Raw genomic sequence first — 13,113 nt, 5'->3', positions numbered from 1 at the left:
GAAGAGATGCTCAGTTGGTACTATTTTGTTAAGATATCAGATGTTATTACCCCATTCTTAGATGAGGAAACTGAGACATGGTTTGTGATGGGGATTGGGGAGGGCTGTTCCAGAATGTGCTATTTAGACATGTGGATTATTTGAGTTAAAGACAATCAAGTCCTGACAGACTCAAGACCTTTTTAGCTCCCCCTTAATTACCTGAAAGAATTTAGATAGGGAGACCTTACCTGAAAGAGAGCTATTATTAAATATAACTTTTTTTTACACAAGAAGACTTTCCATATGGCATGGCAAATATTTGTCTATGAAACATTTGTTCTTCCCATCTTCCTGTGAATTGTATTCCTTCCATTTGAAAACCCAGACCCCTACCCTTCCTCCTTAGCTCCTCACAGCCTATAAATCTCAAATGTCTGTCTTTGACCCTCTCATAGCTATGTGAAGCTCCCATAAATACAAAATTAAATTTGTTTTTCTCCTTTTAATTTGTCTTATTTCAATTTCATTAATAGACCAGCCAAAGAACCTAGAAAGAAAGAAGCGAAAATTTATCCTCCCCTATTCTTATTTGAATCTACTTGGCTGATAAAGTAGATTCATTTAAACAGACACTTCATGAAAGAAAAAATCCAAATGGCTAATAAACATATTTTATATCAATGAATTTTAAAAATCTGATGTCACTATATACCAAAAGTAGAAAAATTTAAAAATTATGACAAAACTAAGTGTTGTTGAGGAATAGGCACTACTTTGTAAAACAATTTGGTATTATCTGGCAAAACCAAAAATACTTTCTCCCATGTCTCAACAATCCCTCTCATACATATAATATACCTTAGATAAAGATAAAAGCACCAAGGTATGTGTGTATACACACACAACACACACACACATATATATGTATGTATGTATATATATATATGTATATTCACAGCAGTATTATTTATATTAACCTAAAATTGGAAATGACTCAAATGTTCACTTATGAAAGAAAAAATAAACTGACATCCCCATACAATAGAATACTGCACAGCAAGGAAAATGAATGGATTAGAGTTATATACAAAAAGCATGGATTAATCTATGAGCATGATAATAAAGTAATCCTTGGGCTTTTTTAGAGCTTAGATGTTTTACCCTCAAACTGTGCAGTAATAAAATACATATAATACTTAATGTTTGTGCAATTCAACATCTTATTTTAAAAATCTAGGACAAGAGACATCTTTGAATCAATGCATTTTTATGATGCACAAAATTATCACTAGCCTCACAAATCTGCATAATGGGTCTCCTCTCATGTGGCTCAGCTATTTACAAAGCAGGCCAAATCCATTTTGGTCCTTATACATCCAATGAAATGCCTTATAAACTAAAGTGGAAAATATTAAAAGAAATTCCTCTTAAATGCCTATTCTTAAATCCCAAATGGATGTATTGTAGGTACATCCTACAATAGAAACAGAGTATAGAGGTTCTTTCCAGGCATACAGAGAATATTCATAAGAACTGACTCTATATTTGATGTGCCAGCTGGAAGCACTTTATTGGGTCAGTGTACCCATTCCCCCTCTGTTGGCACCCTCCTCAGCAGAGTTGTCCTCACCTGATGAGAGTCACTTTGCCTTAAGATGATTGGGACATTGGGACATTTCCTGCCCCCCCCCCCCAGGATGGGTGGCTGATATAAGGATGTAACAGCCCTTTGTCTTTGGGAAGGACAATTTCTATATATTCACACTCAAGACCTCCTGTGGGATTAAGCCATTACACTTCTCCTGAAACACACCTTTGCTTGGCTTCCTCTGCTCTATTTTGCTTCCCTTACTCCCTTACAAATTTCTCTCGAGAATACTCCCTCTGTAAATAATTTGCACTAGAATCTTATGCTTCTAGAAACTTAACCTAAGACAGTTGGTACTAGAAGTAGACCTAATGGGGATAAAGAATGTAAAGTTGCATGAGGGAGAAATTTTTAATAGTGGACCCTTTCCCTGTTCCTCAATTTAATAATATGAAAGAGATTCTCAAGTTGGTTTAAATATGCTGATGGGATGGTTCTTAAAAGATTGAAGAAAGTGAAACTTATAAACCCACATTACACATATGGTATGCCAGAATTGCTGTGACAAGCTATGGAGGAAGAAATCAACAGGCTCAGAGAAGTAGGCATGCTCGAACAGAACTATCATATAATCAAAAAACCCACCAGCTGACTATGTTCCTAGAGACAGCCAGAAAACACTCCCTTGCCAAGGCAATAAGGAATGCTCAGTGAAAAGTTCAAAAAGCTCAAGTGTGGTGGTTCTCTGCCCACCAGTACTGAGAATCAAAGACACTTAATAGTAATAGGGCTCCTCAACAGCAATAGGGATAACAGGAATCCAAACTAGGAAAAGCCAAAAGGTAGTACTTAACCCTCATAGATGAGGTGGACATAATTATTTAAAATGAAGAACAAATCGGAATGGCAGCCAGGAGATCCTGACTCAAAATGATTTATACATGATTCACACACCCTTCTTACATTTCTAAAGGCAAAATGTTGGATAGCCAACATAGTACAACAAAAGTATTGCATACATAATCAAAAAAAAAATCAAGAAAGGATGAGCCAAGGGCTGAGATCTGGCATCCATGAAAAGTCACAATCCCTTGTCTCACCTCCAGACCTAAACCAGCTCTCTGGCCATGAACTCCCCTACAGAAAAAAAAGCCTGTTCCCTTTGAGGAAGGTCCTGCAATACTGTAGCCAAGACACAAAGTAGTGATTTCCCCAGACTTTCCATCAAAGAGCCATCCAGTTTTTTCATATTATTTGAATAACCCCATATGAATTGAAGAAAGTAAATTTTTAAATATTTTTATTTTATTTAAATTAAATTAACATATAGTGTAATATTAGTTTCAGAGGTAGAGTTCAGTGATTAATCAATTGTAAATAACACTCAGTGCTCATTACATCATATGCTCTCCTTAATGCCCATAGCCCAGTTACCCCATCCTCCCATGAACCTCCCCTCAAGCAACCCTCTGTTTCTTTTAGTTGAGTTTCTTATGATTTGTCTCCCTCTATGATTTCATCTTATTTTGTTTTTCCTTCTCTTTCTTTACAATCCTCTGCTTTGTTTCTTAAATTCCACATATGAGTGAAATCATATAATAATTCTCTTTCTCTGACTGACTTATTTTGCTTAGCATAATACACTCTAGTTCCATCCATGTTGTTGCAATGGTAAGATTTCATTAACAATATCATGAGCAAGAAAAGACTAAAGAGAAAAAAGGGGGGAAAAAAAGGAAATGGGGCACCTGAGTGGCTCAGTCATTTGGGCATTGGACTGGTGATTTCAGCTCAGGTCATGATCTCATGTGTTGTGAGATCTGGCCTCCTGTCCAGCTCCATGTTCAGCAGAGATTTTCTCTCTCTCTCCCTCTGCCCCCCCCCCGCCCCGTTTGTGTGCTTTCTCTCTCTCTCTTCAATAAATAAATATTTTTGAAAAGAAAGAAAAAGGAAAAAAAAGGAACTATGGGTTGTCTTATCTTTTTATTTCCTTCTATGTCATTATATTATGATTATAGTGGCTGGCTAACACAAGAAAGTAACATGACAGAAAGGATATAATAGGATTCCTTGGTTGTTCATGTTTCCTAAAAAACTATTACCTTCTTTCTGCATTGGAAGTAAGCATGGCCACTAAGAGCTGTCAGCACCTCCCCTACTTATCCTACTGTTGAGGTATCATGCTTATCTTATACCCATGCTGAGTCTCCCATGTGTCCTGTGTCCCCCAGAATTCCATAATCATGGAACATCATAAATACTCTAAATGCAGTGGACATGCATACTGCATTTATTTCCTCTGCTCACACACATATTCCATTGTCCCATCAGACTTCACTTACAAAACATATATACAAAGATAAAATTTTTAAGGATTCAAAGATGGCAACAGCAGAGCACTGAAACAAGCGTAAGACTCTTCTGAGCATTGGAGTCTCATGCAACTGCCTGGGTCACATTCCAGTGAAACCAGCCCTGCCGAAACAATGTTTTGTGGATATTTTAATGAATGAAGGTATGGATGAACCTCACTAAGAAAGAAAAAAAAAGGAAAGAAATTCAGATTGATAGAATGATGAGATTTTTTTCATCTATCAAGTTATCAAGCACATTTTTTTCAATGATAACACCTGTAGGGGTGAAGGTACAGCTAATGTGGGAATTATTAGGCTACACTGATGGACTGTTTCTATTTTTCTGCTGTAAAGATTCTTAGTAGATTTCACATTCTTTAACATAGCAATTCTACTTATGGAAATCTAACCTAAGGAAATATTTCAAAATTTCAAACAGATGATGTATATTTAATCATGTTTATTGTAGCATCACTTTGAAGAAGTGAAAATTGGAAACAACCTTAATATCTAAGAGTGGGGGACTAATTGTGAAAAGTTTAATATTTTTATATGAAAAATATTAGGTAATCATACAAAGCATCTGTATGAAAAATATTTTTTGTAAAAAATTACTTGGTTTGTATAATACCTCATAATATTTAATGAAAGGATAGAAAATTATTACAATTATGCTTTGATAAATATATAAAAAGTAAATATATAAATATATTAGATACAATAAATATAGTATACTATTTATTATGACTATACATTTATTAATTAAAATAGAATTATATATTATGCACATAATATATATTACATATATGTTTTAAAGACTAGAAGGAATTGGGGGGAACATTAATATGGTGCTGACCCTAGTAGTGGGGTTATAAGTGATTTAGCTTCTTTTTTAAAAAATATTTTATTTATTTATTCATGTGAGACACACAGAGAGAGGCAGAGGGAGAAGCATGCTCCATGCCGGGAGCCTGGTGCGGGATTGGATCCCAGGACCCTGTGATCACTCCCTGAGCTGAAGGCAGATGCTCAACTGCTGAGCCACCCAGGCATCCCTGATTTAGCTTCTTTATATGTTTCCCACTTCTTCCTTATACTATCCTTAACTTCTTTGGAAATTAAAAAAAAAACACAGACACACACGTTAAACATTAATCAGAGAGAAAGCTTCAAACTAATTCTAAGCATTTTAGAGCTTTATTAATATTGTAGTATTTATTCACCTGTGCCTGGTACATTTTTCATAATTTGTGTTTCTCTTTATCCTTTCAATTGCTTTGTGAAATCAATTGCTCTTAGCTCATGCTATCAAGCCTAAAAGAAGGAGATAAAATAGTGTGAAGGTAATAATGGTTATATCGACCAAAAAAAAAAAAAAAAAAGAGCCAGACACTCAAACAGCCTGTACCTTTGCTATTTTTATTATGTACGGAACTGAAATTTCAATTGATCCTTGAGGCTTTAGCCCAACACTTCTTATCCTGCCTCTCTAGGAGATGAACTCTGGCATAACTGACACATTCAGGTACTTGAAACACTATAGAAATGGTTTCAAGGATGCTATTGCTGCTGTTGCACATAATTATTTCTTCTGTAATTTTTATTATGTTTTCACATAATTTTAAATAGGATTTATTCTTTTACATTTTCTAGTTCTGTTTATGTTTCATGGTTAGGCAAAAGATACATTATATCAGTATCATAAATTGATCAATACTTGAATATTCATGACAAAGATGCACACACATACATTCCTATTCAGAGATGTCCAACTGGTTGCTTTCTGCCTGTGGATGCCACTGAATAGGCATCATTAAAATCTCCCCTCCCACTGCCATTATGTCGAAGCCAGAGTCTCCCAAAGAGCCTGAACAGCTGCAGAAGCTCTTTATCAGAGGTTTGAGCTTTGAAACAACTGATGAGAGTCTGAGGAGCCATTCTGAGCAATGGAACACTTATAGACTGCGTGGTAATGAAAGATCCAAACACCAAGTGCTCCAGAGGCTTGGGGTTTGACATGTGTGCCACTGTGGTGGAGACAGATGCAGCCATGAATGCCAGGTCACACAAGGTGGATGGAAGAGTTGTGGAACCAAAGAGAGCTGTCTTAAGAGAAGATTTGCAAAGACCTGGTACCCACTTAACTGTGAACAAGATTTATTTGGTGGCATTAAAGAAGAAACTGAAGAACATCATCTAACATCATCTAAGATTACTTTGAATAGTGTGGGAAAATTGATGTGATTAAAATCATGACTGACCAAGGCAGTTGACAAGAAGAGAGACTTTGCTTTTATAACATGAGATGACCATGACTCTACAGAGAAGATTGTCCTTTAAAAATCCCATACTGTGAATGGCCACAACTGTGAAAGTCCAATCTAAGCAAGAGATGGCTACTGCTTCATCCAGCCAAAGACATTGAAGTGGTTCTGGAAATTTTGCTGGTGGTTGTGGAGGTGGTTTTGGTAGGAATTACAACTTTGGTCATAGAGGAAACTTCAATGGGTGAGGTGGCTTTGGTGGCAGTCCAGATGGTGGTGGATACGGTGGCAGTGGGGATGGCTATAACCGATTTGGTAATGACAGAAGCAACTTTGGAGGAGGTGTAAGCTATAACTATTTTGGCAGCTACAGCAATCTTCAAATTTTGGACCCATGAAAGGAGAAAATTTTAGAGGCAGAAACTCTGGCCCCTGTGATGGTGAAGCCAGTACTCTACCAAACCACAAAACCAAGGTGGCTCTGGCAGTTCTAGCAGCATCAAGAGCTATGGTAATGGCAGAAAGTTTTAATTACTGCCAGAAAAAAAGCGTTAGCAGGAGAGGAGAGCCAGAGAAGTAACAGGGAAGCTAGACACTGCAAAGATTTGCAAACTCAGCCAAGCACAGTGATAGCAGAGCCTAGCTGCTACAAAGAAGACATGTTTTAGACAATACTCATGTGTATGGGCAGAAAACTCAAGGACTATATTTGTGACTAATTGTATAACGGGTTATTTTAGCTTCTGTTCTGTGGAGTGTAAAGCATTCCAACAAAGGGTTTTAAAGTAGATTTCTTGTTTGCATGCATGCATGCTATTAATCGCTAAATGTAATAGTCTGATCATGATGCTGAATAAGTGTCTTAAAAAAAAAAAAAGTCCAAATGGTCATTTCTAACACTCTATTTAATTAATAGGAAAAGCAATGAATCTAATCTCTTAAATTATTCAAGGCAATATGAGCAACTGCCTATAGAAAAACAATTTGTAAATTATTTTGTTTGAACTTTTTAGTTAATAGAGAATGCATCATCTCCTCTTCCTTAAATAGATAAACATTTCAAATGAAAAGACTCAAACCAAAAATATTTAGGTCATGATGACCTACATTTTCCTGGATTGATTCAATTAACAGAAAATTTATGTCCTCACAGAAGACCATTTCCCTATGTTGCCCCTCCACACATCAAGCTTAGGAGGTTTATATCAACCTAAGATTCTCAAGGTTGGAGATAACCTCCAAGGTCATTGAGTCCATCAGTTCTCAAACAGATCCACTTATGTTGTGGTTCTAGTGATTCTCTGTGAAATAAGTAAAATGGCTCTTTTTCATCGCACCTCCAAGGCAATTGGCTCCTTCAGGATGAAGCTGAACATCTCTTTCCCAGCCACGGGCTGGCAGAAACTCATTGAAGTGGATGATCAGTAAAAAACTGTGTACCTTTTATGAGAAGCATATGACCACAGACATTGCTGCTGATGCTCTGGGCAAGGAATGGAAGGGTTACATAGTACAAATCAGTGGTGGCAATGACAAGCAAGGCTTCCCCATGAAGCAGGGTGTCTTGACCCATGGCTGTGTCCGCCTGCTGCTGAGTAAGGGGCATTCCTGCTACCGACCCAGGAGGACTGGAAAGAGGAAACACAAATCTACCTGGGGTTGCATTGTGGATGCCAATCTCAGTGTTCTCAATTTGGTTATTGTGAAAAAAGGGGAGAAGGATATTCCTGGACTCACTGATATTTCTGTGCCTCATCGCCTGGGGCCTAAAAGGGCCAGCAGAATCTGCAAACTTTTTAATCTGTCAAAAGAAGACGATGTCTGCCAGTATGTTGTTAGAAAGCCCCTAAACAAAAAAAAGGTAAGAAACTTAGAACCAAGGTGCCTAAGATTCAGCATCTTGTTACTCCATGTGTTCTCCACATGTCCTCCAACACAAACATCAGCGTATTGCTTTGAAGAAACAGCATACTAAGAAAAATAAGGAAGAGGCTGCAGAATATGTTAAACTTGTGGCCAAGAGAATGAAGGAGGCCAAAGAAAAATGCCAGGAACAGATTGCCAAGAGATGGAAGTTGTCCTCTCTGAGAGCTTCTACTTCTAAGTCTGAGTCCAGTCAAAAATTAGATTTTCTAAGAGTGACAAATAAAATAAATAAGATCAGAAAAAGAATAAGTAAAATAAAGATGATGTTTCATAAAGCTAATTTCATTTAATTTGGATTCATGTCCTTTAATCTCAGAAAATACCCCTTCAACTCTTTTGATATTAAAAATCCCTTTTTATGAAAAGTATCTAAAATTAAGTGGCTGTCTTTTCTTTTTTAGGTTTTTACCAAAACAATTAGGTAACTCCACATTAATTTTCTTAAGAAATTCTCTGTTCCATGTCTAATGTCCAAGATTGAGTCAACAAAGAGCTTGTGTCTGCCCATCCCTGAGGCAGTTGGAAAACAAGCATCTGCAGGATGTGACAGTGAACAGCTTTGGAGGCAAATGGATTAAGATTGGAAGTCTGTGTAACTTTAGAGAAATTACTTAATCTAGTTAAGTAATTTATTTCTTTGCCTGTACCACCTGAGCAAATGTTACCTTCATCTCCCATTGTTGTAAAAATTAGAAAATGAGTGGTTAGCTGACTAATAGTTCAATGAGAATGTCACCTTTCCAAAAGGCCTGATTCCCTACCCTATCTAAGGTACACCCTCTTCTTACCACTCACCCAGACATTTTCTATCTCAATCAGGGTACATATTATTCTCTGTATTCATTTTATGCTCCCAACCAAATATGAGATTCATGAGAGAAGGAACTGAGTGTCCCATCCCACTGTACCCATAGCAATTAAAATATATGGCCAAAACATGTTAGCACTCAATAAATATTCATTGAATACTGAATGAATAGAAATAATTTGATACAAAAAAGACTCAATAAATGTTAGTTTCCTAATTTCATACTGAGGAGAAAAAAATCCATATCCCTAAAAATGTCACATTGGTCTTCATCCTCTGAAGCCATCAGAACCCACCCTGACACACAAAATATCTCACTTTCCAAACATATATTCCCAAGTGGGAAGTGATTCTTTAGGTAACTGTTATTTGGTAAAAATCATCTTTATTTTAGAACTGGCTACAATAAGAATGACTATATGAGAGTAACTTCAAACTGGGTTTTGGGTGCATATTTAATTTATTGAATAAAAGAATGCCTAATCTTTGAGATTCACACAGAGTGCCAGGGAAATGTCATTTAAAGTCTTCCATTTTAAGACCATGTATAGTATCTGGTAATTGCTCATATTAATTTGCATTTCAAATCAGTATCAAAAAGTTTCACCAGGCAGCCATCTTCAGCTAAACTATCTTATTCTGATGAAAGCTATCACTAAGGAGTAAAATGTTTAGCCTCACACAAACATGCTAAATACTAATATTAAAAAGAAAAGGAAGAAAGGAAGGAAGAGTAGATGAAAGGAATGAATGAATGATGGAAGGATAGAAAGGAGAGGAAACATGTTGCCATTGAGTAAAAACAAAACCACAAATAAGAAAACTAAAGGCTCTCTACCTTCCAGAAACCAAGACCTCAGGGAAGGTCTTATATATCTGAAACGTCAGAAATGGACTTTCCTTTTTTTTTTAAATAATAAATTTATTTTTTATTGATGTTCAATTTGCCAACGTACAGAATAACACCCAGTGCTCATTCCATCAAGTGCCCCTCTCAGTGCCCATCACCCATTCACCCCCACCCCCCGCCCTCCTCCCCTTCCTCCACCCCTAGTTCGTTTCCCAGAGTTAGGAGTCTTTATGTTCTGTCTCCCTTTCTGATATTTCCCACACATTTCTTCTCCCTTCCCTTCTATTCCCTTTCACTATTATTTATACCCCCAAATGAATGAGAACATATAATGTTTGTCCTTCTCCGATTGACTTATTTCACTCAGCATAATACCCTCCAGTTCCATCCACGTTGAAGCAAATGGTGGGTATTTGTCATTTCTAATGGCTGAGTAATATTCCATTGTATACATAAACCACATCTTCTTTATCCATTCATCTTTTGATGGACACCGAGGCTCCTTCCACAGTTTGGCTATTGTGGACATTGCTACTATAAAAATGGACTTTCCTGAGGAAGCTAAGGCTCCAGCCCAACAGAGAAGGGTTTTTGGACACTATGCAAGTATACATGTCTGGAACATGAAAACAAGAAGCTAAGATAATCCCTGACTTCATCTTGGCTGTCATCCATGACTCACTTTAAGTACTAAGTTAGTGACTATATTTCAGAGATTGGCAGTCATTAAAATACAACTTGCCAAAGCTCCAACTCTTTTCTTTCATCAAGAAGAATGCCCCATGCAGCTGTGGGAAGTGGTAGGGAAATGGGCCAAGTAGAACTGCTGGAAACACAAGCCAAGACATGCTGTGCTGATGCCTGTTTAATGCAGCACTATATCCTATAAAGGATATTTAAACTTCCAGTTCAGAGTCCAATGTGTTAAAAGCTTGGAAATCATCACTTTAATTCTTAGGAAAAGCAAATGTTTAACAGACTGAAAATCGGTGATTTTTCTGGAAACATCAAAGAATTAAGATTGCAAGGCATACCACCAATCAAATCCTGCAGAGCTAGAGCTAAGATCTGCTTCTCTGTGGCAGAAGCCACCAGGGCCATAATTTGGTAGAAACATTTAAATGGAAATTTTGACAAATTGCTGGAGCTTGTGTATGAACTAGCTTGACAGTGAGAGATCCTGAGGCTTGCAGATGTTACAGGACCTTCACACCTTCATGGATTTTACCTCCAGGAACACCATGAGGGTTTTAATGGTTAAGAGCCAAGAAAGATTACCTTATGGCTACTGTTAGGGGAAGGCAAGTGTAACCATTGTAAAATATGCCCAGAGTGTTCATAACCAAGGCCTACTCACTAGAGCCTTATCACAGATAGTGATGGGGCATTTTTCCACTACTGTCCCTTCTAGCCTTGATTTCATACAAAGGAAAGGGGAGGAAAGATAAGAAAGACAAGTAAAAGTCACAGCCTTGAGACACAGGGCCACTAAAGGACTGAGATTTAATCATAAGATTATAGGATGCTTCCCCTCTTCCATACCTTACCACCACACCAACACTGTAGTACCAGTAGATTCAGCTAAAAAAGCTGCAAGACTGAGACTCTATTTAAGAAGGAATTCTTAGGGAAACCCAAAGATAACAGGGCACCTAACAACAATAACAAATAGCTAGAGGAATCCAAGTCTCTGCTACTTACAGCTATAGCAAACATTAAGCATGGTCCAAGCACTGGCCAAATTAACATAAACATCACACTAGAGGCCTATTTACCTCAGTTCAATATATCATGTCCACCTTTCAATAACAAAAATAAATTACAAGGTATACTAAAAGGTGAGAAAAAATACATTCTGAAGAGACAAAGCAAGTGTCAGAATCATACTCTGGTATGACACAGGTGTTGGTTTTATCAGGCCTGATCCCGAATTTCAAATGACTATAATTAATATGTTAAGGGCTCTAATGGAAAAGGAAGACAAGAACAAGTGGGTAATATGAGCAGAGAGATAGAAATTCTAGTAAAGAATCAAAAGGAAATGCTAGAAATCAAAACCACTCTAACAGAAATGAACAATGCCTTTGGCAGGTGCATTAGTAAACTGAATGTAGCTGAGGAAAGAATCTGTGAACTTAAAGATAGGTTAATAGAAACTTTCAAAACTGAGTTATAAAGAGAAAAGAGAATGAAAAAAGGAAAAGGGGATAGAATGCAACATCCAAGGGCTGTGGGATACTTTCAAAAGGTAAAACATATGAATAATTGAAATGCCAGAAGAAAAAAAATTTAGAAGAGCTGGGTTATATATATATTATGAAACATATATAACCACATATTATGTATATTACATACTGTATCCAACTACATAAAATCAAAGACAGGGATCCCTGGGTGGCACAGCGGTTTGGCACCTGCCTTTGGCCCAGGGAGCGATCCTGGAGACCCGGGATCGAATCCCACGTCGGGCTCCCGGTGCATGGAGCCTGCTTCTCCCTCTGCCTGTGTCTCTGCTTCTCTCTCTCTCTCTCTCTCTCTCTCTGACTATCATAAATAAATAAAAAAAAAAAGAAAATCAAAGACAGAAAAAATTATTGAAGCAAGCTGAGGTGAGGGGACAAACAACAACCACCATCACAACAAAACAACATCACCCACAGAAAAACAAGGATAAGAATTACAGTGGACTTCTTGTTGGATACTTTGCAGGCAAAGCATGTTAAAAGAAGGGAACCATCAAACTAGAATTTTATATCTATTGAAACTATCCTTCAAAAGTAAAGGAGAAATGAAGTTAGATACCAGGAAGAATAAACATACATACTGTTCCTGCTATCACAGTTGCTTTTAGCTCTATTTACCCTCAAAGGGGAGTAACCAAGTGCCTGGAGGCTGGTCATCCTTACTGGAAACATCAGGAGGAGGAAGTGACAGAGATCAGGACTACATTAGGAAAGAGTCCCTAAGACAGGAACATCAAAATAAGAGAATTATTCGTGGGGGTGGAGAGTTAATGCACAGACCAAGTATGCTAGACTAAGTATACAACTTGCAACTGGTACCTTCTATTGCTAAACCTCATGTTTCTGCCTAAAAATGGGAACACTTTTCAAACACCATTTGGACTTAACCTCACTCTTGATAAAATATAAAATCTATAGCTATCCAGACAAATACATGAAAACAGCAAAATATTATGGTAGTCGAAACTTAAATGCTAAATGGTGAGCTATAAATGATAATTTCTCAAGCAAGTAATTTGAAAAATATTTATTAGGCTTCTATTCTGTCAGGTAATCTAATAATCTTGGAATTTTCATTTAAGTAGTAGAAACTAAAAT

The 13,113-nt window shown here is 37.1% G+C and overlaps 2 pseudogenes; both read left to right on the top strand.

Annotated features, from left to right (window-relative positions):
• Window positions 1-5,763: 5,763 nt before the first annotated feature.
• Window positions 5,764-6,719, top strand: LOC121493515 (annotated as a pseudogene).
• An 831-nt stretch (window positions 6,720-7,550) lies between these two features.
• On the top strand, window positions 7,551-12,812 carry LOC121492563 (annotated as a pseudogene).
• The last annotated feature ends 301 nt before the right edge of the window (window positions 12,813-13,113 follow it).

The sequence above is a fragment of the Vulpes lagopus genome, chromosome 6 (assembly GCF_018345385.1).
Source record: "Vulpes lagopus strain Blue_001 chromosome 6, ASM1834538v1, whole genome shotgun sequence".
Lineage (NCBI taxonomy): Eukaryota > Metazoa > Chordata > Mammalia > Carnivora > Canidae > Vulpes > Vulpes lagopus.
This window is presented reverse-complemented; position numbering and strand designations above follow the sequence as displayed.